Below are 21,561 nucleotides of genomic sequence, written 5' to 3' on the forward strand. Positions count from 1 at the left end.
GCAGATTGTTGTGTTAATCCTCAAAACAGTTTTATAGGTATGCAGGATGGTTTAGTGTTGATCTGCCTGTATTTCTTGTATGTGAGACACAAAAAAACTTCCATGTTGTTCTGCTATCTTGGCTTCTCCTATTAATATTTTTTTAATGTTTATTCATATTTGAGAGACAGAGAGAGAGAGTACACGCGTGGGGCGGGGTAGGGGCAGAGAGAGAGAGGGAGATACAGAATGCAAAGTAGGCTCCACGATCTGAGCCCAGAGTCTGACGTGGGGCTCAAACCACCAACCATGAGATCATGACCTGAGTCGAACTCAGATACTTAACCAACTGACCCACCTGGGCACCCCTATCATTATTATTACTTTTTTTTTATCTCCCACCATGTACATCAGAGGTATCACAGAACCACCGATATATAGTGAGGTTAGACTGATGTACAAATCACTTTCTACCTTTCTGCTTTAGTTTCATCAATCCTAAAATAATAGTAATGTCTATTTCATATTCTTGTTTTGAAAGTGAAATAGTTATATATAAAGTCCTTATTTCTTGGTATATAATAACTACTAAATAAATATAAACTATTTTCATCATTGTCATTATTATACTAGTATTATTTTCCTTTGTTCTCTATAGTATGAGTGACAGCCTATGTTCTGAGATTGTCATGGTTTACATTATAGTCAAATGCTTAAGCACTGTGGTGTCTTCACAAAACACAAATGTCTGAGTATTTGCCATGATGTCACATATTGGGTCATTGCCATCTGTTTCTGGACCTTTCCATGTCAGCTTATTTTATAATTTCTTAAATATTATACCAAATCTACTTTAGTAAGTATTATTCTATGGCTTTCTCTACCTACTATTTCTAACTTCTTCTATAATATATGTGCATCATGTTTATCTGGTATGTTCATATGCCATGGTTTTTGTATATGACATAATCACGTCTACTGTTATAATGAGATTGCCATTTTCTGTTACAGAAATGTTTATGTAGCAAATTTATTTTGAACTTCCTTTTTATGACTTCCCATTATTGGCTCTCAGCATATATTTTGAAGTTATTTGATTGTAAGTTAGAAGCTCAAGTGCCAGTGATGTTTGTTAATACCCCATTGCTATTTGAGTATATATGCTTTTGCACACAAATTACTATCCCTTCATTGTAGTTTTTTTAAATCTTATACCATATCCATGTGAACAAGCTCTAAACCTGGATTCCTTTAAGTTTTTGATAATTCACCATGCTTTCCACATACTCCATATGATATATCACAGTTTTCTTAGCACAAATCATTATCATTTTATCCTGTACGGTGAATGTTATCTTCTGTACCTTAGACCATGCATTAGCTTATTCATGTTGTTTTTCAGGTCCTGTACTGAGGTATTCTTCTTTTCCATCACTACTATACGCTCCTATACCATCTAACTACATCATGGCTAAGAGCTCATTTCACAGTTTTCTGAGAATCATTATGATTGTATAGTGTTCATTGTCTCATTTTGCCTCATTGCTGTTTATTCCTTCATATATCAATAACTGCCTGCACTTGGGTGATATATATCTGCTCTTGAATTATTGCTATCTCCTCCTGTATAATAACTGTCAGCTTGTTCACAAGGCTTTCTGATTGTGCCTCATAGTCAAATGCTGAGACTCTAGTATTGCATCTTCATCATGTACTCTGCTCATTTGGTTATGCACTGTGGGATCTCCATTTGCATTAATTCCTTTAGATCCTGGACCAAAGCCATTTTTTAAAACTCATGTTCCATGTTTTTATCACATAGCAGCATTTGTAATTACCTCTATATTATATCCATTTATTCCTGCTCCATTGCAGTTTCTTCCTGTTTCATAAGTTTAGTTGTGTTCTGAAGTTGTTTGGTATGTATCAATGGTCAAATTCTCACATGTGAATAATGCTAGAGAGTATAATGGTAAGTGAAATAAGTCAGTCAGATGCTAGAGAGTATAATGCTAAGTGAAATGAGTCCATCAGAGAAAGATAAATAGCATATTATTTCACTCATATGTGGAATTTAAGAATCAAAACAAGGGAGCAAAGGGGAAAATTTGATATTCATGTGCCTTTTTGATCTATGCCAGGGTAGTCCCTTTTACACTGTATATTACCCTCTATTTCTGGACCAAACTCATTTCATTCATGTTTCGTGCATATTTAATTCATCCAACATATATACTTCAGTAAACAGATCATTAGTATCATTCCTTTCTGTCTTAAGTTGTAGAGGTGTACTTATTTACTATGTGCTTGAACCATGATTGTGTACACCAGGCCTGAGAATGAAGTACTATAAGCATTAGATAACTGACTCATGTACCATGATTGCCTACTTTTCTATCACTATTCTATTCCTCTTTCATGTCCAGATTCATGCCTTTAATCATGTGTTGTGGGGTTGTTTGAGTGTACATGATGATCAACTGCTCAAACTTTAGTAGCTGTTCATGCACCATGGGTACTTGAGCATGTACCAGTGTACTCTGGCATTGTTCCATCTGCTCATGAAGCAAATTTCCACAGTGGTTGTTTCATTATTAGTGTATAGAAATGCAACAGATTTCTCTAGATTGATTTTGTATTTTGTGACTTTGCTGAATTCATTTATCAGTTCATGTTTTTGTTTTGTTTTGTTTTGTTTTGTTTTGTTTTTCTGGAGGAGTCTCCTTGTGATCCCTGTATCTCTGGAACATGCTCTGAGCTGAGTAAATAACTGTCCCTTTCATATGTCTAGCATTGGAAATTGTGGATAATGGGTATGTGTGTTATCAACTTTACAATCTAATGCCAAACTTTTCTCTAAGGAGTTTGTTCCATTTTAGACCTCCACCAACAGTGTGGGAGAATTCCGGTTGCTTCAGATCTTTGTCAAGCTTGATATTTATGAGACTGTAAATTTTCTGTCAATCAATGAAGGTGTAATGAGAATTTATTATGGCTCTAATTATTATTTCCATGATTACTAATAAAAGAAAGCACTTTTACTTAAAGGATAACAACAATCTGTAGTTCCTCTTTTATGAAGTACCTCTTCAAGTCTTTTATCCATTTTTACTACTGGATTTTCTCTCTTTTTCTTATGGTGTTATAGGAATTCTTCATATATTTTATATAATGTTTCTTTAGCAAGTACATGTATGTTGTGTGACAAGAATATGCCATTCTGTGGTTGTTCTTTACTCTTTTTCTTACATCTTTTGATGAAAAGAGTTCTGAACTTAATATACTCTGTCTTATTAATTGCTTTCTTTATAATTAGCACTTTGTGTACATTTAAGAAATACTTTCTTACTTCAAATTTATGAATAAGTTCACTTCTATTATTTAGTCTTATACTTTTGACTTTAATGTTTAAATCCTAAACCACCTGTAATAAATTTTTGTAAGCTATGGATAAGATTACAATTTAATTGTATGAGGTATGAAAATAACCAATTGTCATAGCACCATTTATTGAAAATGCTGTATTTACCAGATAACTCTTCAGTGCTACTTCAGTCATAAATCAAATGTCCAGATATGCCTAGATTTGTTTCTGAATTCACTATTCTGTTTTTCTTTCCTGTCATCAATACCCTTCTGCCCCATTATAATTTTTAAAATCAGTCTTGATATCAATAGAGCAAGTCCTTTCACCTTATTCTTCTTCAAGACTTCAAAATATGTTCTTGGCCCTTTGCATTTCCATGCAAAATTTTAGAATCAGCTTGTCAAGACTAACCAATCTATCATTCAAAAAATAAATTGACCAGTATTGACAACTTGACAATATTGTGTTTAAAGTTGTATTTCTGCATTTATTTAGGTCTTTATACTGTCTTTGCCATTTTATACTTTTATGGAGGCTTTGTACATCATTTTTTAGATTTATTTCTAGGTCTAGGTGATTCTTTTATTTTTAATTGAAGTATAATTAGCATACAGTATTATATTAGTTTCAGGTGTGCAATATAATGTTTCAACAATTCTATAAATTATTCAGTATTCATCATGATATGTGCTTTTAATCCCCTTTATCTATTTCACCTATCAGCCCCAAACCACCCCCCATCTGGCGACTACAAGTTTATCCTCTGTATTTAAGAGTCTGGTTTTTGTTGTTGTTGTTTGTTTGTTTGTCTCTTTTTTCTTTGTTTTGCTTTTTTTTTTTACATATGAGTGAAATCATATGGTATTTGTCTTTCTCTATCTGACTTATTTCACTTAGCATTATACCCTTTCTGTCCATCCATGTTGCTACAAATAGCAAGATCTCATTCTTTTTTATGGCTGAGTAATATCCATTTTGTGTGTGTGTGTGTGTGTGTGTGTGTGTGTGTGTGCGCGTGTGTGTGTGTACACACACGCACCACATCTTCTTTATCCATTCATCTATGGATGGACACTTGGGTCACTTCCATCTCTTGGCTATTGTAAATAATGCTGTAGTAAACATAAGGGTGCATTTATCTTTTCAAAATAGTGTTTTTGTTTTCTTTGGATAAATATCCACTAGTGGACTTACTAGATTATATGGTACCTCTTAACTTTATGTAATTTTAAAAATTAAGTATATAATTATTTATCTTTAGAGTTTAATTTATTTCTGGGTATTAATTTTTCATTCAGCTATTTTTATTAAGTCTCTCACAAATTCCGATAATTTATCTGTTGATTATCTAGGATTTTCTGTGTACATAGTCTTATCATATCCAGGTAATGAGTTTTGTTTCTTCCTTTCTATCTCTTTTCTTATTCTTATTTTCTTCTACTACCTGGGACTTTTAATAGAAGGTAGAACAGTAGTTGAATCATGTTCCTGATATCAAAAGGACAATTTTTATAATTTCTCTTTTTGGTATGTTGTTTTCTATAGGTTGATTTGTCAATACCCTTCATTAAATCAAAGGAATCTCCTTCTAGTCTTATGTTATTACGTTATGTTGTTATGGTTATGTTGTTATGGTCATAACTTTAAAAAAAATTATTGAGGGTAACCTGGGTAGCTTAGTTCAGCATCCAACTTCAGCTCAGGTGATAATCTCACTGTTCATGGATTCAACTCCCACGTTGTGGCCTGTGCTGACAGCACTGAGCCTGCTTCAGATTCTCTGTCTCCCTCTCTCTCTGTCCCTCCCCCCACTCATGCTCTCTCTCTCTCTCTCAAAAATAAACAAACATTAAAAATCTATTGATGTAGGGTCGCCTGGGTGGCTCAGTCAGTTAAGCGTCTGACTTCAGCTCAGGTCATGACCTCACAGTCTGTGAGTTCGAGCCCTGCATCAGGCTCTGTGCTGACAGCTCAGAGCCTGGAGCCTGCTTCAGATTCTGTGTCTCCCTCTCTCTCTGCCCCTCCCCGCTCATGCTCTGTCTCTCTCTGTCTCAAAAATAAATAAAAACATTAAAAAAATTGTTAAAAAATCTATTGATGTAGATGAATTATATTAATTGATATTCTAATATTCAACAAATTTTGAATGCCTAGAATAAACCCAGTTGGGCCATGATATATTATTCATTTTAGGTATTGGATATAATTTACTAAATTTCCTTTGGAGTTTTGCCAGTAATTTTCTTTTCTCGTGCTGTCATTGTCAGGGTTTGGTATTAAGGTTATGCTAGTCTAGTAACACAGATACAGGGATGTTGCATCTTTCATTATTTTGTGGATAAATTTACATATAATTTACATTATTTCTTCCTTGAATATTTAGCAAGCCTCACTGGTTAAAGCATCTAGCGTTGGGTTTTTTTGGGGGGGGCATTTTTTTTACTACTATTTCAATTTATTTACTACTTACAGAACTATTCATTTTCTCTAATTTCTTCCTGATCCTGTTTTAGTAAGTTATATTTTTCTAGGAATTTGTTCATTTCACCTAAATCTTCAAATGTGTTATCATAAAGTTGTTCAACTACATTCATAATCTGTTAGTTATTTCATTGAATCGACTTTTGGCTTTCTTAATCGTTTCTTTTATAAATTATATTCTATTTCAAAAATTGATGCTCATGTCTTTATTAGTATCATTTTTCTCTATGGGATTATTTTGATTTTCTTATCCCATTAAGTTTTTTTTTTCTTTTTGATATATGTATATAAGGCCACATGTTTTCCTTAAGTACTGTTAGCTACATGCCATAAGTTTTAATAGTCATTTAGTTATGGTACACTTATGATGTTATAATTTGTATTTTGATTTTATTTTTTGATGAGTTTCATATATATATATATATATATATATATCCATTATATATATCCTATATTATTTTAATCATTTCAAATTTGTTGTAAGTTTCTTTATAGTCTTGTAAATTTTTGTAAATATACCTAGTGAGAGGATACCCGGGTGGCTCAGTCGGTTAAGCATTTTACTCTTGATTTTGGCTCAGGTCATAATTTTATAGTTCCTAAGATTGAGCCCTGTGTTGGGCTCTGTGGGGACAGTGTAGAGCCTGCTTGGAATTTTCTCTTTTCCTCTCTCTCTCTGCCCCTCCTGTCCCTTCTCTCTCTCTCTCTCTCAAAATAAATAAATAAACATTTGAAAATATATCCAGTGAGATTAAAATAATGTATATTTTTTTGCCACCAATGGATATACTATTCTATATATTTCCATTAGGTCAGATTTGTTACTCATCTTGTTAAAATCTTTTATCTATCCTGATTTTTTAATGTTTATTTATTTATTTTTGAGAGAGAGAACATGTGCGAGTGGGGAGGGACAGAAGTAGAGGGAGAAAGAGAATCCCAAGCAGGACCATGCTATCATTGTGGAACCTCACATAGAGCTTGATCCTACCAACCATGAGATCATGACCTGAGCCGAAACCAAGAGTCAGATGCTCAATGAACTGAACCACCCAGGTGCCCCCCAAATTGTCAACTTTTAATGCTTTCTATGTATCCTGCCTGTTTTGTTTTCTTTTGTTTCTTATTTGGATTGGTATTTCTTAAGTTATTTTATTTTTTCTCTCCTCTTCTGGTGTAGAAGATAGGTAATCTGTTTCTATTTATATGTAGTATGTGTACTATTAAGACATACACTTTACTTTTCAAAGCGTTTTTATTTCCAGAAGTTGTATTCTGTTCTTTTTCAAGTCTCCTAGTTTACTATTCATAATGTTTTGTTATATTCAGATATTTTAAGCTTTTTCCAGTATAGATTATATAGTTTTTTCACCATTTGTGTCTGATAGGAAATATATCTTGAATCGTATTAATCCCAAGCCAGGAAGCCTCAAATTTTAGAAGTATCCCTCTAAAGGAGAAGCCTACAAAAGAGAGTAGAAATGGTCAGAGGTGTAGTATAACTAGCATGGTAACGTGGAGCTCAAGGAATTTCAGAGGATGAGGTTTTTATCAGTGCTAGAAGGAGGGAGAGGAGGAAAAGGGAAATAAATAAAGGAGGAGGGAAGGTAGAAAGAAGTTTAATCCAATAGGTGCTCTAAGATGTGGTTTATATTTTTAATACCAACATTATTGGTGATCACTGACATAGCAGTTTTAGTGAAATGATCACACTGAGATAATAGTTTCATTGAAGTGGTCAAAGAAGAAGGTAGAAAATAGTTTATAAAATAATAAATAGAAGAGGAGTAAGTTGAGATTAACAATTATGAATTACCCATTTAAAAACCTTTATAGAGAAAGGGAAGAAGATAACTAAAAAGGAACATATTAATAGGATAATTTTTTTAGGATGAGAGAAACTTGATTATATTTATAGTCTAAAAGATAGTCTAGGAAGATGGCGTAGGAGGAGGCTGGGCTCACCGCGCGTCCTGCTGATCACTTAGATTCCACCTACACCTGCCTAAATAACCCAGAAAACCGCCAGAGGATTCGCAGAATGGAGTCGCCAGAGCCAAGCGCAGACGAGAGGCCCACGGAAGAGGGTAGGAAGGGCAGCGAGGTGGTGTGCGCTCCACGGACTGGCGGGAGGGAGCCGGGGTGGAGGGGCTGCTCGCCGGCCAAGCAGAGCCCCCGAGGCTGGCTTGCAAAAGGGGAGAGGCCTGATGGACTGTGTTCCGGCAGCTAGCAGGACTTAGCGTCTGGGAGGTCATAAGTTAACAGCTCGGAAAGCGGGAAGGCTGGAGGACAAAGGAAGGGAGAGCTGCTGAGCCCCCGGACGAGAGAGCTCAGTTTGGTGGGGAACAAAAGCGCTCACCAGCGCCATCTCCCCCGCCCATCCCCCAGCCAAAATCCCAAAGAGAACCAGTTCCTGCCAGGGAACTTGCTTGCTCCGAGCAAACACCCAACTCTGTGCTTCTGCGGAGCCAAACCTCCGGCAGCAGATCTGACTCCCTCCCGCTGCCACAGCGCCCCTCCTGAAGTGGATCACCTAAGGAGAAGCGAGCTAAGCCTGCCCCTCCTGCCCCTGTGCACCTTGCCTACCCACCCCAGCTAATACGCCAGATCCCCAGCATCACAAGCCTGGCAGTAGCCCAGATGGGCCACGCCACCCCACAGTGAATCCCGCCCCTAGGAGAGGGGAAGAGAAGGCACACACCAGTCTGACTGTGGCCCCAGTGGTGGGCTGGGGGCAGACATCAGGTTGGGCTGCGGCCCCGCCCACCAACTCCAGTTATACACCACAGCACAGGGGAAGTGCCCTGCAGGTCCTCACCACACCAGGGACTATCCAAAATGACCAAGCGGAAGAATTCCCCTCAGAAGAATCTCCAGGAAATAACAACAGCTAATGAGCTGATCAAAAAGGATTTAAATAATATAACAGAAAGTGAATTTAGAATAATAGTCATAAAATTAATCGCTGGGGTTGAAAACAGTATAGAGGACAGCAGAGAATCTCTTGCTACAGAGATCAAGGGACTAAGGAACAGTCACGAGGAGCTGAAAAAATGCTTTAAATGAAATGCAAAACAAAATGGAAACCACCACGGCTCGGATTGAAGAGGCAGAGGAGAGAATAGGTGAACTCGAAGATAAAGTTATGGAAAAAGAGGAAGCCGAGAAAAAGAGAGATAAAAAAATCCAGGAGTATGAGGGGAAAATTAGAGAACTAAGTGATACACTAAAAAGAAATAATATATGCATAATTGGTATCCCAGAGGAGGAATAGAGAGGGAAAGGTGCTGAAGGGGTACTTGAAGAAATCATAGCTGAGAACTTCCCTGAACTGGGGAAGGAAAAAGGCATTGAAATCCAAGAGGCACAGAGAACTCCCTTCAGACGTAACTTGAATCCATCTTCTGCACAACATATCATAGTGAAACTGGCAAAATACAAGGATAAAGAGAAAATTCTGAAAGCAGCAAGGGATAAACATGCCCTCAGATATCAAGGGAGACCTATAAGACTCGTGACTGATCTCTCTTTTGAAACTTGGCAGGCCAGAAAGAATTGGCACGAGATTTTCAGGGTGCTAGACAGAAAAAATATGCAGCCGAGAATCCTTTATCCAGCAAGTCTGTCATTTAGAATAGAAGGAGAGATAAAGGTCTTCCCAAACAAACAAAAACTAAAGGAATTTGTCACCACTAAACCAGCCCTACAAGAGATCCTAAGGGGGACCCTGTGAGACAAAGTACCAGAGACATCACTACAAGCATAAAACATACAGACATCACAATGACTCTAAACCCGTATCTTTCTATAATAACACTGAATGTAAATGGATTAAATGCGCCAACCAAAAGACATAGGGTATCAGAATGGATAAAAACACAAGACCCATCTATTTGCTGTCTACAAGAGACTCATTTTAGACCTGAGGACACCTTTTGATTGAGAGTGAGGGGATGGAGAACTATTTATCTTGCTACTGGAAGCCAAACGAAAGCTGGAGTAGCCATACTTCTATCAGACAAACTAGACTTTAAATTAAGGGCTGTAACAAGAGATGAAGAAGGGCATTATATAAAAGTTACAGGGTCTATCCATCAGGAAGAGCTAACAATTATAAATGTCTATGAGCCGAATACTGGAGCCCCCAAATATCTAAAACAATTACTCACAAACATAAGCAACCTTATTGATAAGAATGTGGTAATTTCAGGGGACTTTAACACCCCACTTACAGAAATGGATAGATCATCTAGACACACGGTCAATAAAGAAACAAGGGCCCTGAATGAGACACTGGATCAGATGGACTTGACAGATATATTTAGAACTCTGCATCCCAAAGCAACAGAATATACTTTCTTCTCGAGTGCACATGGAACATTCTCCAAGATAGATCATATACTGGGTCACAAAACAGCCCTTCATAAGTTTACAAGAATTGAAATTATACCATGCATACTTTCAGACCACAATGCTATGAAGCTTGAAATCAACCACAGGAAAAAGTCTGGAAAACCTCCAAAAGCATGGAGGTTAAAGAACACCCTACTAACGAATGAGTGGGTCAACCAGGCAATTAGAGAAGAAATTTAAAAATATATAGAAACAAATGAAAATGAAAATACAACAATCCAAATGCTTTGGGACACAGCGAAGGCAGTCCTGAGAGGAAAATACATTGCAATCCAGGCCTATCTCAAGAAACAAGAAAAATCCCAAATACAAAATCTAACAGCACACCTAAAGGAAATAGAAGCAGAACAGCAAAGGCAGCCTAAACCCAGCAGAAGAAGAGAAATAATAAAGATCAGAGCAGAAATAAACAATATAGAATCTAAAAAAAAACTGTAGAGCAGATCAATGAAACCAAGAGTTGGTTTTTTGAAAAAATAAACAAAATTGACAAACCTCTAGCCAGGCTTCTCAAAAAGAAAAGGGAGATGACCCAAATAGATAAAATCATGAATAAAAATGGAATGATTACAACCAATCCCTCAGAGATACAAACAATTATCAGGGAATACTATGAAAAATTATATGCCAACAAATTGGACAACCTGGAAGAAATGGACAAATTCCTGAACACCCACACTCTTCCAAAACTCAATCAGGAGGAAATAGAAAGCTTGAACAGACCCATCACCAGCGAAGAAATTGAATCGGTTATCAAAAATCTCCCAACAAATAAGAGTCCAGGACCAGATGGCTTCCCAGGGGAGTTCTACCAGACGTTTAAAGCAGAGATAATACCTATCCTTCTCAAGCTATTCCAAGAAATAGAAAGGGAAGGAAAACTTCCAGACTCATTCTATGAAGCCAGTATTACTTTGATTCCTAAACCAGACAGAGACCCAGTAAAAAAAGAGAACTACAGGCCAATATCCCTGATGAATATGGATGCAAAAATCCTCAATAAGATACTAGCAAATCGAATTCAACGGCATATAAAAAAGAATTATTCACCATGATCAAGTGGGATTCATTCCTGTGATGCAGGGCTGGTTCAACATTCACAAATCAATCAACGTGATACATCACATTAACAAAAAAAAAGAGAAGAACCATATGATCCTGTCAATCGATGCAGAAAAGGCCTTTGACAAAATCCAGCACCCTTTCTTAATAAAAACCCTTGAGAAAGTTGGGATAGAAGGAACATACTTAAAGATCATAAAAGCCATTTATGAAAAGCCCACAGCTAACATCATCCTCAACGGGGAAAAACTGAGAGCTTTTTCCCTGAGATCAGGAACACGACAGGGATGCCCACTCTCACTGCTGTTGTTTAACATAGTGTTGGAAGTGCTAGCATCAGCAATCAGACAACAAAAGGAAATCAAAGGCATCAAAATTGGCAAAGATGAAGTCAAGCTTTCGCTTTTTGCAGATGACATGATATTATACATGGAAAATCCGATAGACTCCACCAAAAGTCTGCTAGAACTGATACATGAATTCAGCAAAGTTGCAGGATACAAAATCAATGTACAGAAATCAGTTGCGTTCTTATACACTAACAATGAAGCAACAGAAAGACAAATAAAGAAACTGATCCCATTCACAATTGCACCAAGAAGCATAAAATACCTAGGAATAAATGTAACCAAAGATGTAAAGGATCTGTATGCTGAAAACTATAGAAAGCTTATGAAGGTAATTGAAGAAGATTTAAAGAAATGGAAAGACATTCCCTGCTCATGGATTGGAAAAATAAATATTGTCAAAATGTCAATACTACCCAAAGCTATCTATACATTCAATGCAATCCCAATCAAAATTGCACCAGCATTCTTCTCGAAACTAGAACAAGCAATCCTAAAATTCATATGGAACCACAAAAGGCCCCAAATAGACAAAGTAATTTAGAAGAAGAAGACCAAAGCAGGAGGCATCACAATCCCAGACTTTAGCCTCTACCACAAAGCTGTAATCATCAAGACAGCATGGTATTGGCACAAAAACAGACACATAGACCAATGGAATAGAATAGAAACCCCAGAACTAGACCCACGAACGTATGGCCAACTCATCTTTGACAAAGCAGGAAAGAACATCCAATGGAAAAAAGACAGTCGCTTTAACAAATGGTGCTGGAAGAACTGGACAGCAACATGCAGAAGGTTGAAACTAGACCACTTTCTCACACCATTCACAAAAATAAACTCAAAATGGATAAAGGACCTGAATGTGAGACAGGAAACCATCAAAACCTTAGAGGAGAAAGCAGGAAAAGACCTCTCTGACCTAAGCCGTAGCAATCCCTTACTTGACACATCCCCAAAGGCAAGGGAATTAAAAGCAAAAGTGAATTACTGGGACCTTATGAAGATAAAAAGCTTCTGCACAGCAAAGGAAACAACCAACAAAACTAAACGGCAACCAACGGAATGGGAAAAGATATTTGCAAATGACATATCGGACAAAGGGCTAGTATCCAAAATCTATAAAGAACTCACCAAACTCCACACCCGAAAAACAAATAACCCAGTGAAGAAATGGGCAGAAAACATGAATAGACACTTCTCTAAAGAAGACATCCGGATGGCCAACAGGCACATGAAAAGATGTTCAGCGTCGCTCCTTATCAGGGAAATACAAATGAAAACCACACTCAGATATCACCTCACTCCAGTCAGAGTGGCCAAAATGAAAAATCAGGAGACTATAGATGCTGGAGAGGATGTGGAGAAACGGCAACCCTCTTGCACTGTTGGTGGGAATGCAAATTGGTGCAGCCGCTCTGGAAAGCAGTGTGGAGGTTCCTCAGAAAATTAAAAATAGACCTACCCTATGACCCAGCAATAGCACTGCTAGGAATTTACCCAAGGGATACAGGAGTACTGATGCATAGGGGCACTTGTACCCCAATGTTCATAGCAGCACTCTCAACAATAGCCAAATTGTGGAAAGAGCCTAAATGTCCATCAACTGATGAATGGATAAAGAAATTGTGGTTTATATACACAATGGAATACTACGTGGCAATGAGAAAGAATGAAATATGGCCCTTTGTAGCACCGTGGATGGAACTGGAGAGTGTGATGCTAAGTGAAAGAAGCCATACAGAGAAAGACAGATACCATATGGTTTCACTCTTATGTGGATCCTGAGAAACTTAACAGGAACCCATGGGGGAAGGGAAGGAAAAAAAAAAAGAGGTTAGAGTGGGAGAGAGTCAAAGCATAAGAGACTGTTAAAAACTGAGAACAAACTGAGGGTTGATGGGGGGGTGGGAGGGAGGGGAGGGCGGGTGATGGGTATTGAGGAGGGCACCTTTTGGGATGAGCACTGGGTGTTGTATGGAAACCAATTTGACCATGAATTTAATATATTAAAAATAAAATAAAAAAAATAAAAGATAGTCTAAAATCTAAGGTTGACAGGTAATCTTTAAAGGGACAGGTTAATATTACTTTCTGAAATGAATGGAAGAGAAAGTAAGTATAAGTATAAAAATGAATAAATTTTATAGGTTGGGACAGGGCTCATGTCTTAAATTGGGTCCCACAGAAGCAGGTTCTGAGATTAGGATTTATGTGAAAATGATTTATTAAGAAGCGTTCCCCCAAAAAACCTATAGAGGAGTGGAAAGTGGAGCAAGGAAGGGAAAGAGAACAAGCAAGAATATGTCAAGCCAAGTGTTATGAGACAGTGTTAGTCACATCTCAGTTTTGTCCCCATTGGGATGCTATAGTATTTGAACCTCTGCACATGCAAATCCTGGTTAAGGGCTATTCTAGGTCGGTGACTCAAATTTCCAGGCACTTCTGATTTTCAATTTGCACAAAGAGATGAAGATGGTACTTGTTGAGAGAGTCAGTGTATATGAAACTGATAAAGAGATTTAAAAGGATTTAAGTAAAGCACTGTTAGTGTCTCCTATGGATGTTTTGTCCTTGATAATCTTGGATTTTTACTAAAGAGAATGCAAATTTCCTTGGATAGATAACTTGGGAAAGAATGACAAAAGTTTAGAACAGTTGAGAAGAGTAGGGAAGAGAGCTGATTCATGACAGATCAAAAGATCATATAATGGTGCTGGCATTGGAGACAGGTTTGTCCTATAGCTGATTTGCATGATTGTGGAATTTTCTTAAGCATCACTCACCAGTCCAAGGGAACACAGATTTTTTTCATTGGTCCAAAGAAGTATTTCTGGGCAAATACAATGGAAGTTCAGATATATAAAGTGCTGGTAAAAGAGTGATTTTTTATTTGGTTCAGCCTTGAAATGAAAAGAAGTAACACTATGCAACAGCAAGAGACTAGAAGATGATGGAAGGACCAATAGACAACACTAATTTCAAAGAGTGAATAGAATAGAAGTAGTATTTAAAAACTAGAAGAATAACAGAATGACAGAAAGTAGAGATACTGTAGTTTAACACTTGTGATGTGTGAGTAATTATGCATAAGATACAGAATGTGTCTATGGGCACAGATCTGCCATACTGGAAAAGAAGAGAAAGTCATGGGGATTGTGTAGGTCAAATAATCATGATAGATACATTATCAACATCAATAATGAAATACTGAAGATGATGGAAGGACATAAAAAGTGTGAGCTGAACACTGTTTTTGAGTCAGTGTGAAAAGGCTACAAGGAGGTTGACAGAAGACTAATGAAGGCACAGAGTGATACAGATAGGTGGCATGAACCTCAAATGACAAGGAGTGTGTGCACACAGAGGAGGAATAATTTCTTTTCTTTTTTTTTTAGAATGTACAGTTCACTTTATTTTTTTTTATATATATGAAATTTATTGACAAATTGGTTTCCATACAACACCCAGTGCTCATCCCAAAAGGTGCCCTCCTCAATACCCATCACCCGCCCTCCCCTCCCTCCTACCCCCCATCAACCCTCAGTTTGTTCTCAGTTTTTAACAGTCTCTTATGCTTTGGCTCTCTCCCACTCTAACGTCCTTTTTTTTTTTTTTCCTTCCCCTCCCCCATGGGTTCCTGTTAAGTTTCTCAGGATCCACATAAGAGTGAAACCATATGGTATCTGTCTTTCTCTGTATGGCTTATTTCACTTAGCATCACACTCTCCAGTTCCATCCACGTTGCTACAAAAGGCCATATTTCATTTTTTCTCATTGCCACGTAGTATTCCATTGTGTATATAAACCACAATTTCTTTATCCATTCATCGGTTGATGGACATTTAGGCTCTTTCCATAATTTGGCTATTGTTGAGAGTGCTGCTATGAACATTGGGGTACAAGTGCAAAAAAAAAAAGGACGTTAGAGTGGGAGAGAGCCAAAGCATAAGAGACTGTTAAAAACTGAGAACAAACTGAGGGTTGATGGGGGGTGGGAGGGAGGGGCGGGCGGGTGATGGGTATTGAGGAGGGCACCTTTTGGGATGAGCACTGGGTGTTGTATGGAAACCAATTTGTCAATAAACTTCATATAAAAAAAAAAAAGAAAAACCTAAAAAAAAAAAAAAAAAAAAGGAGGAGTTTTCACTACTCCCATTTCGCAGATGAGGAATGAAGGCTTAGATGTTAAATAACTTGTCCAAGCAGCTCACAATGCACAGGGCTGGATTCAAACTAAGATCTATTTGCTATTTGACCCCAGAGTCCTTTTACTACTGACATTATACTGATAATTCAACATTCTTGGAAAAGCATCTGGATAGATACACACTGAGAATTAAGAATGATCTCCAGCAGGGAGGATTAAGGATAGTCTTTACATTCTTGTTTATGATTCCTGACTTTTTTCAAGGTACATGTACTGCACCTGCATTATGAAAAACAACATAAGAAACTTCAACTGGAAAAAAAGGGGGAGGCTGTAAGGATTGGGACCTATAAAACTCGGCTCAGAAGCAGACCTTCAAGAATGTAAACTACAGTGGGAAGACTATCAGATTTGGAAAGGTTGCTAACTAGAATATGTATACAGCCTTTTTGTGTCACAGTATTCTTGTCTATAAAATCAGTAAGGTGGTTGTGAATACAAGATAATGAATCCGAAAAGTGCTTTGTGCAAAGTAGTACATTCGTGGCTCTGAAAATCTTCTTTTTAATTAAAAAAATTTTTTAACATTTATTCAGTTTTGAGAGACAGAGAGAGACAGAGGACAAATGGGGGACGGGCAGGGAAAGAGAGAGGGGTAACACAGAATCCGAAGCAGGCTCCAGGCTCTGAGCTGTCAGCATACAGCAATGCAGGGCTTGAACTCATGAACCATGAGATCATGACCTGAACCAAAGTCAGCTGCTTAACCAACCGAGCCACCCAGGTGCCCTTCTCAAAATCTTTTGTATCAGGATTCCTTTACATTCTGAAAAGTTACTGAGGAACCCAATGAGCTTTGTTTCTATCGTTTACCTATTGTTATTTACTGTATCGGATTTTGAAATGGCTATTTTTGAAATATTTATTAATTCATTTAAAATTACAATAAACTCATATATTAACATACATAACGTAATTTTAATGAAAAAACACTATTTTTCAAAATTTGTACAGTTTTGAAAATGTTTTAAATGTCTGGCATCATAAAGGACACCGAGATTTTCATACCCACATCTGTATTCATTCTATTATAATATGCTGTTTTGGCGCAAGCATATGAAGAAAATCTGGCCTCACAGAGATCTGTAGTTAGAAAAGAATGGAACATTTTAACAGCTCTTTCAGATAATGGTGGATATTATTTGACAGGATGCCAAAAGTCAAACAGTGGTAGTTTCCTGAAGGCTAACTGTGATGTGAAATCTGAAACCCTGTCAGTGAACTTCTTGTAGGCTGTACATTAAAATCCATTGGTCTCTCTTGCACTTTGGATGAATGTTTTATCCCTGCAAAATCATGATACCATGTAGGCTGATTGAAAAATAGTAGTTCACTAAGTAATAAGGATCTTTCAAATGTTGACACACTTCACTGTACCAAGGCAAGATCACAGTAGTTATTGTCACAACTCATTTCATCAGAAATATGTCGGTATTGGTTGGGGCGCCTGGGTGGCTCAGTTAAGCAGCTGACTTTGGCTCAGGTCATGATCTCACGCTTTGTGAGTCTGAGCCCTGTGTTGGGCTCTGTGCTGATAGCTCAGAACCTGGAGCCTGCTTGGGATTCTGTGTTTCCCCTCCTCTCTGCCCCTCCCATGCTCATGCTCTGTCTCTGTTTCTCAATAATAAGTAAATGTTAAAAAATAAAATAAAAAAGAAATATGTAAGTATCGGGAGGCTGTCAAGTTCACGGGGATAGATAAAACTTTTCAAAAATTCTGACTTTCCCGGGGCGCCTGGGTGGCGCAGTCGGTTAAGCGTCCGACTTCAGCCAGGTCACGATCTCGCGGTCCGTGAGTTTGAGCCCCGCGTCAGGCTCTGGGTTGATGGCTCAGAGCCTGGAGCCTGCTTTCGATTCTGTGTCTCCCTCTCTCTCTGCCCCTCGCCCGTTCATGCTCTGTCTCTCTCTGTCCCAAAAATAAATAAACGTTGAAAAAAAAAATTAAAAAAAAAATTCTGACTTTCCCTTGAAAGCTCAAATTTTACTATTTGCAAAAATATCATCAGTTGTTTTCCTTGTTGAAAACGCTGAAGGCACTCCAACAGTTTTTTTACATTTTAAATTAGATTTGTGTTTATTGTGTTATCAGTGCTGTTTCCAAGTTACAGGTTCACTTGTATTTTCAAGAAAAATGTCTGCCAAATGCCCTAATACAAATAGCCGTAGTCTTGTGTGTTAGCTGTCCTTCCAGGTAAAAATGGTGTTCCGTGAAAAAAGGCATCTTGCAGCCCATGCACATAAGTGCTGTTCCTTGAGTCAAGCACTGTACAGCAGACAGCCTTTCTGCCTTCTTCCTATTTTGTCACACAGAATATTAAAATGGATGTGTACTCAAGGGTCACTATTTAGTGAGACTGGTATTTTTGTATGCTTTATTAAGGACATCCTTACGTGAAGCTGGCTGTTTGAACTGTAAGCGTACTGCAGTGAAGACTCCAAAGACTACTAATACAGTTTCGTGTCACCAGCTTGATTTGTGCTCAGGTTCCAACAGTCTACCCACCACTGCTTTTGTAGCATTGGTGCAAATGTCAACCCAGAGAGAGGCAAAGAACATCTTAGTGTTATGAAAATAGTTGTGACCTCACAGACCCCTAAAAGGTTCTCAAGGACCCCCCCCCCCCGCCAAGGTGTCTGTGGAAAATGGTTTGATAACCACTGCACTAAATACATGTTAATTATGATCAATGCTCAAAACCAAAGGATGTTTTTCAAGCTGTCACAAAGACAAGAGAGCTACCACTGAAAGATGCCAAGGCAAGAATGACTTCACCACTAGACTCCGGAGAAGGAAAGGGCTTGATGGGGACTCATGAGCTCACAGAAATGGAGTCATCGCCACAGAGACAGGAACCAGCAGAGGCAACTTTTTCCCTCTAACGCGCAGGGGGATAGTGCAAAATCTAGAAAACCAGAACCAATTTGTCAACCCAAACCTGTGGCTATACCTATTATTACCAGAAACAACGGACTTGAAAACAGAATATTTTTAAAAAAAATAAGTGAATTCAAACATCAGCAAATGTGAGGACAATGATAAACAGAGGATTCACAGGTAAATTAAATAATATGTAGAGGTAAAATTTTTCTAGAGTTTCAAACTATAAACAAAAAATAAATGAGGTGGTGGGAGAGTAAACCCTCTAAGCTAAATTCATGATCTTCTCTAAAGGAGAGGATTTTTTTATTTAATTAAAGAAAAGAGTAGAAATAATGGAAACAGAAGTACAAAAATGTTTAAAATGTTGGGAAAGTGATTATTTTATAATTTTTGATGTAATTTAAAAGGAAATTAAGAGTTCTAGGTCTCTTACATGAAAAATGAAAAATAGAAGCAAGAAACTTACAAGAGGACAAATAATAATACAAAAATATAATTCCTAATTCAAATACTGGGGTTGAAAAAATATAAGTAGGAAGAAATGTTCTTGTATTACTCTTCTATTGTTGTCATGCAAAGTTACCACCAATCTAGTGGCTTAAAATGCATAAATTTATTATCTTTACTGTTCCAGACATCAGAAGTCTGAAGTGGTTCTCACTGGGCTAAAATCAAGGTGCCACCAGAGCTGTGATCTTACTGGAGGCTCCAGGAGAGACTGTTGCTCTGCCTTACCAGCTTCTAGAGGCTGTTGTGCAGCCCCTTGGCTCATGGCCCCTTGCTCCAGTTTCAAAGCCAGCAGTAGAGAGCCCAGTCCTCCTTACATTGACTCACTCTGACCTCCTCTTCTGCCTCTCTCTTCCACATTTAAGACCTGCAATAATGGGCCTAGGCAGAGAATTCAGAACAATCTCCTTATTGTCAGGTCAGCTGATTGGCAACCTTAATTCCATCTGTGACATTAATTCCTCTTTGCCATATAATGGAATATATTTCCAGGTTCCTAGAATTAGGATGTGGGCATATTTGGGGGGATCATTATTCTGCCTACCACAGACCTACAATAAGAAAGTTCATTTAGTGGATTAAAAAATAAAACCTTGGGGCGCCTGGGTGGCGCAGTCGGTTAAGCGTCCGACTTCAGCCAGGTCACGATCTCGCGGTCTGTGAGTTCGAGCCCCGCGTCAGGCTCTGGGCTGATGGCTCAGAGCCTGGAGCCTGTTTCCGATTCTGTGTCTCCCTCTCTCTCTGCCCCTCCCCCGTTCATGCTCTGTCTCTCTCTGTCCCAAAAATAAATAAACGTTGAAAAAAAAAAAGATTCTTTAAAAAAAAATAAAAAATAAAACCTAAATCTGTTGCATTCAAGAGTCACATTTGCAACCAGTATCAAAAGTCAAACCAACTACAGGAAAGGAGATAACAAAGGTTTATCATGTCTGGGTGGGGACAAGAGAAGCAGTTTACTAGTACAGTAATTTGATGGATTTTAAAGATAAAGCATTAAAATACTAAAATGACTAACAATGAAAGCATAAACAATGAAAACTTAGCAACATGGCCATAGAATATGGCAATAACGTGACAATTTTTCTTTTAAGAATATACAGAGATATTTTCACTGTCAGCTTCTACACGCTACTGTTAAATCATCACAGATAAAGTAGATAAAATTCCTAAGGAAACTAGAAACTATGGAAATGAACACAAGAGTAGATAAAAATAGCACGGTTCTATACAGAGAATCAAGTAGCAGGACAAAAATAATGCTTTCTTTACATACATACAGATTTTTCCAGAGGGGGAGAAAAAAGATCACAGGGCACTGACACACAAAAACCATGAATCTAATTTAAAATTTAACTGTTTGAGTGCCTACAATGTACGGAATGTATAAAAATGAGAAAGTGGGGGTGCCTGGGTGGCCCAGTTGGTTAAGTGTCCAACTCTGGCTCAGTCATGATCTCAGGGTTTGTGAGTTCAAGCCCCACATCAGGCTCACTACTGTCAGCACAGAGCCTGCTTCGGATCCTCTGGCCCCCTCTCTCTGCCCCTCCCCCGCTTGCATGCTCTCAAAAATACATAAAACATTTTTTAAAAGAAAAAAAATGAGAAAGGAAGTCTCTGCTCTGAAGTTGTTCAAGACTAATGGGAACAGGGGCGCCTGGGTGGCTCAGTCAGTTGGGTAGCCGACTACAGCTTAGGTCATGATCTCGCGGTCTGTGAGTTCGAGCCCCGCATCAGGCTCTGTGCTGACAGCTCAGAGCTTAGAGCCTGCTTCTGATTTTGTGTCTCCCTGTCTCTCTGCCCCTTCCGTGCTTGCTCTCTGTCTCCCTCTCTCTCTCAAAAATAATAAACATTAAAAAAAATTTTTAAAAAAGACTAATGGGAACAGAGGGAGGTGATCTACAACAAGTAACTACATATCATTGTAAACTGGTACATGGAACACTGGTTTCCCTGGGAGAGTTGGGAAGGGAGGTAGGAGTTGGGCAACAGGGTGGGGACAGGGAATTCCAGACAAAGGGATAAGATTCTTTTTTTTTTTTTTTTTTGGTGTGTGTGTGTGTGTTTTTTTAATTTATTTTTTTTATTTTATATATGAAATTTATTGTCAAATTGGTTTCCATACAACACCCAGTGCTCATCCCAAAAGGTGCCCTCCTCAATACCCATCACCCACCCGCCCCTCCCTCCCACCCCCCATCAACCCTCAGTTTGTTCTCAGTTTTTAACAGTCTCTTATGCTTTGGCTCTCTCCCACCCTAACGTCCTTTTTTTTTTTTTTTTTTTTCCTTCCCCTCCCCCATGGGTTCCTGTTAAG

Source organism: Lynx rufus, unplaced genomic scaffold (genome assembly GCF_022079265.1).
Source record: "Lynx rufus isolate CCGP_SWC_20201006 ecotype Redwood Valley unplaced genomic scaffold, mLynRuf1.p SCAF_40, whole genome shotgun sequence".
Classification (NCBI taxonomy): Eukaryota; Metazoa; Chordata; class Mammalia; order Carnivora; family Felidae; genus Lynx; species Lynx rufus.